This window comes from Drosophila subpulchrella, unplaced genomic scaffold (assembly GCF_014743375.2).
Source record: "Drosophila subpulchrella strain 33 F10 #4 breed RU33 unplaced genomic scaffold, RU_Dsub_v1.1 Primary Assembly Seq390, whole genome shotgun sequence".
In the NCBI taxonomy this organism is placed as follows: Eukaryota; Metazoa; Arthropoda; class Insecta; order Diptera; family Drosophilidae; genus Drosophila; species Drosophila subpulchrella.
This window is the reverse complement of record NW_023665612.1, coordinates 7,984-13,298: the sequence shown is the minus strand read 5'-3', so window position 1 is coordinate 13,298 and position 5,315 is coordinate 7,984. Positions and strand designations below refer to the sequence as shown.

Below are 5,315 nucleotides of genomic sequence, written 5' to 3'. Positions count from 1 at the left end.
CGTATTGGTCAAAACTTATGTTATGCGTAAACATATGATTTTGTCAATACTATAAAGAAAACTTGTTTTGTACATACAAAACTAAATGAATTATATGGATATTGAAAAATAAATGGCATTATATCCATATAATGAAAATATACTTGTATTCTCTTATTATAAGAGAGAATACCGTATAGTTGGTTGGCAAAGACAATTGAAAATACCCGAATTGCAGATGATGGGTTCAAAAACTACTATAGGGTGGTGTAGCAAATAATATGAAGATGATATATCCATATAATGGATATACACTAGTATTCTCTTATTATAATAGAGAATACCATATAAATGGTTGGCAAAGACAATTGAAAATACCCGAATTGAAGTTGACGGGTTCAAAAACTATTATAGGGTGATGTAGCAAATAAAATAATGAAGATATATCCATATAATGGAATTATATGTGTATTCTCTTATTATATGAGAGAGTACCAAACGGTTGATTGGCAAAGACAATTGAAAATACCCGAATTAAAGATATTGGGTCCAAAAACTACTATAGGATGGTCAATGGGCCGGCCATCTACTATTGACGTGACAAAATACTGTCTGTCGGTAGAGAAGATATTAATCCGTCAAATTTGTTTCTTTATTCATTTATGAATATGAGACTTGGCTCCACGGTTAATATTTTAAGCCCAAAGATAATAATGTTGAAACAAAGGCCAAGGTTTCTATTATACATAGAATAACAAATTGTTTCCGAACTTTATCGTTAATCCAAATAAATAATTACAATTGAGGCAGGCTAATAATGATATATATTTTGTATTGATAATCTTGATATATATGTATATTGGTCTGCCATTATCACATACTGAGTTATGTGATAATTCCCTGCGGGGATAAATTAAAAGAGGTGTCCCTATATTAAAAGAAAATAATATATATATATATTATTTTTCTAACGTACATATCATATATGCGCTCGGTTTTATATTATATATTACCAAAGAGTCTTATATGAATATATACAGATAAATTTTAAATTTATCATCAAAATACAAATGATTTAATTCAATATTTTATATTGGTTAAACAAAAATTGTACATGTGTGGATACAATAATGACGTATGTCGAACAAAAAAGATATTTTAGAATGAAATATGCAAATATAAAGAAAATTATTACGTATTACGAAAAAAAATATTGTGTTTTTAACATCAATAATTAAAAAACTTGTTATTATTAGTGGCGGAACAAGTATATATTGTGAAAACAACAAACGTATACGAATGCTATATAAAAATGGCCGTATTCGTCGATAGAAAACAATCTATAAAATTTATATTGCTAATTTCTATTCAAAAATATGAATGAAATATGAATAAAAACATTATTCTGGTTGATCCTGCCAGTAGTTATATGCTTGTCTCAAAGATTAAGCCATGCATGTCTAAGTACACACGAATTAAAAGTGAAACCGCAAAAGGCTCATTATATCAGTTATGGTTCCTTAGATCGTTAACAGTTACTTGGATAACTGTGGTAATTCTAGAGCTAATACATGCAATTAAAACATGAACCTTATGGGACATGTGCTTTTATTAGGCTAAAACCAAGCGATCGCAAGATCGTTATATTGGTTGAACTCTAGATAACATGCAGATCGTATGGTCTTGTACCGACGACAGATCTTTCAAATGTCTGCCCTATCAACTTTTGATGGTAGTATCTAGGACTACCATGGTTGCAACGGGTAACGGGGAATCAGGGTTCGATTCCGGAGAGGGAGCCTGAGAAACGGCTACCACATCTAAGGAAGGCAGCAGGCGCGTAAATTACCCACTCCCAGCTCGGGGAGGTAGTGACGAAAAATAACAATACAGGACTCATATCCGAGGCCCTGTAATTGGAATGAGTACACTTTAAATCCTTTAACAAGGACCAATTGGAGGGCAAGTCTGGTGCCAGCAGCCGCGGTAATTCCAGCTCCAATAGCGTATATTAAAGTTGTTGCGGTTAAAACGTTCGTAGTTGAACTTGTGCTTCATACGGGTAGTACAACTTACAATTGTGGTTAGTACTATACCTTTATGTATGTAAGCGTATTACCGGTGGAGTTCTTACATGTGCTTAGATACTTGTATTTTTTCATATGTTCCTCCTATTTAAAAACCTGCATTAGTGCTCTTAAACGAGTGTTATTGTGGGCCGGTACAATTACTTTGAACAAATTAGAGTGCTTAAAGCAGGCTTCAAATGCCTGAATATTCTGTGCATGGGATAATGAAATAAGACCTCTGTTCTGCTTTCATTGGTTTTCAGATCAAGAGGTAATGATTAATAGAAGCAGTTTGGGGGCATTAGTATTACGACGCGAGAGGTGAAATTCTTGGACCGTCGTAAGACTAACTTAAGCGAAAGCATTTGCCAAAGATGTTTTCATTAATCAAGAACGAAAGTTAGAGGTTCGAAGGCGATCAGATACCGCCCTAGTTCTAACCATAAACGATGCCAGCTAGCAATTGGGTGTAGCTACTTTTATGGCTCTCTCAGTCGCTTCCCGGGAAACCAAAGCTTTTGGGCTCCGGGGGAAGTATGGTTGCAAAGCTGAAACTTAAAGGAATTGACGGAAGGGCACCACCAGGAGTGGAGCCTGCGGCTTAATTTGACTCAACACGGGAAAACTTACCAGGTCCGAACATAAGTGTGTAAGACAGATTGATAGCTCTTTCTCGAATCTATGGGTGGTGGTGCATGGCCGTTCTTAGTTCGTGGACGTGATTTGTCTGGTTAATTCCGATAACGAACGAGGACTCAAATATATTAAATAGATATCTTCCAGGATTATGGTGTTGAAGCTTATATAGCCTTCATTCATGGTGGCAGTAAAATGTTTATTGTGTTTGAATGTGTTTATATAAGTGGAGCCGTACCTGTTGGTTTGTCCCCATTATAAGGACACTAGCTTCTTAAATGGACAAATTGCGTCTAGCAATAATGAGATTGAGCAATAACAGGTCTGTGATGCCCTTAGATGTCCTGGGCTGCACGCGCGCTACAATGAAAGTATCAACGTGTATTTCCTAGAGCCGAGAGGTCCGGGTAAAACCGCTGGAACCACTTTCATGCTTGGGATTGTGAACTGAAACTGTTCACATGAACTTGGAATTCCCAGTAAGTGTGAGTCATTAACTCGCATTGATTACGTCCCTGCCCTTTTGTACACACCGCCCGTCGCTACTACCGATTGAATTATTTAGTGAGGTCTCCGGACGTGATCACTGTGACGCCTTGTGTGTTACGGTTGTTTCGCAAAAAGTTGACCGAACTTGATTATTTAGAGGAAGTAAAGTCGTAACAAGGTTTCCGTAGGTGAACCTGCGGAAGGATCATTATTGTTTAATATCCTTACCGTTAATAAAAAAATTTGTTTTTATTATAATAATATAATATATTATAGTAATACAAATAAAAATATAAATTGCCAAAAATATGATCTTTTATAGATCAAATATAAAATTTCGAACAAGCAAATCGAAATAATAATTGTAATAATAAATATATTATTGGCATTAAATAAGAGATAAATAAATAAGCAAAAGCAAACAAATAACAAATTCGAAACAAGCAAATCGAAATTATTAAATTTATTTAATATTATTATTATATTGTATATTAAATGCAATTAATTAATAAACACTGTGTGTATATGGGACCATAATATACACGCGTTTGCGATATGTATTGTTCATCTCAGTTATGCGCATAACATTGGATAATGCAACAACCTAAAATGTACAATGTTGTACCTGATTATTACAGGTTAATGTTTTATATAAATTTCAATATATATCGCTAAAAAAAAGTATTAATACCGTAAATGCCATTTAAAAAATACTTGATATATTATTGGTTATATGAAACTAAGACATTTCGCAGCATTCGTTTTAGGTATAAAAATCAATTTATTGAAGGATATTGATATATGCCAGTAAAATGGTGTATTTTTAATTTCTTTCAATAAAAACATATATGACAAAATTACCAAACCAATATATAAAACTCTAAGCGGTGGATCACTCGGCTCATGGGTCGATGAAGAACGCAGCAAAACTGTGCGTCATCGTGTGAACTGCAGGACACATGAACATCGACATTTTGAACGCATATCGCAGTCCATGCTGTTATGTACTTTAATTAATTTTATAGTGCTGCTTGGACTACATATGGTTGAGGGTTGTAAGACTATGCTAATTAAGTTGTTTATATAAATTTTATAATGAAATTTTATAAGCATATGGTATATTATTGGATAATAATAATTTAATTATTATATTATTCATAATATTAACAAATATATGAAAAAACATTATCTCACATTAGTAAATAATTTGAATGTGAAAAACGAAGAGAAATATTTTCTTTTTCAATCAAATAATACTGAGAAATGTCTAGCATAAAAAATTATCTAGAATTGTCTCTTATTAAAGATTAGTAAATAGAAAGCCGTTGACAATATTATTATTCTTCGTTGATTCGTTAGACCAAACAAATGCCATACAAATATATAAAATATTATAACGAATTTAATAAAATGTTTTATCATTATATATAAAGAATTAATTGCAAAAAAAGTTATACACAACCTCAACTCATATGGGACTACCCCCTGAATTTTAAGCATATTATTAATTAGGGGAGGAAAAGAAACTAACCAGGATTTTCTTAGTAGCGGCGAGCGAAAAGAAATCAGTTCAGCACTAAGTCACTTTGTCTATATGGCAAATGTGAGATGCAGTGTATGGAGCGTCAATATTCTAGTATGAGAAATTAACGATTTAAGTCCTTCTTAAATGAGGCCATTTACCCATAGAGGGTGCCAGGCCCGTATAACGTTAATGATTACTAGATGATGTTTCCAAAGAGTCGTGTTGCTTGATAGTGCAGCACTAAGTGGGTGGTAAACTCCATCTAAAACTAAATATAACCATGAGGAACCGATAGTAAAACAAGTACCGGTGAGGGAAAGTTGAAAGAGAACTCTGATAGAGAGTTAAACAGTACGTGAAACTGCTTAGAGGTTAAGCCCGATGAACCTGAATATCCGTTATGGAAAATTCATCATTAAAAATTGTAATATTTAAACAATATTATGATAATAGTGTGCATTTTTTCCATATAAGGACAGTGTAATCTATTAGGCATACAAAATTTATCATAAAATATAACTTATAGTTTATTCAAATTAATTTGCTTGCATTTTAACACAGAATAAATGTTATTAATTTGATAAGTGCTGATAGATTTATATGAATACAGTGCGTTA

The 5,315-nt window shown here is 33.0% G+C and overlaps 2 non-coding genes across 2 annotated transcripts; both read left to right on the top strand.

Moving 5' to 3' along the window:
* Nucleotides 1–1,381: 1,381 nt before the first annotated feature.
* Nucleotides 1,382–3,384, top strand: LOC119562004. The gene has a single exon (XR_005221596.1). It is a non-coding gene; the product is annotated as a small subunit ribosomal RNA (ribosomal RNA).
* Nucleotides 3,385–4,049: 665 nt separating this feature from the next.
* LOC119562001 lies at nucleotides 4,050–4,229 on the top strand. Its single transcript, XR_005221594.1, has one exon. It is a non-coding gene; the product is annotated as a 5.8S ribosomal RNA (ribosomal RNA).
* The last annotated feature ends 1,086 nt before the right edge of the window (nucleotides 4,230–5,315 follow it).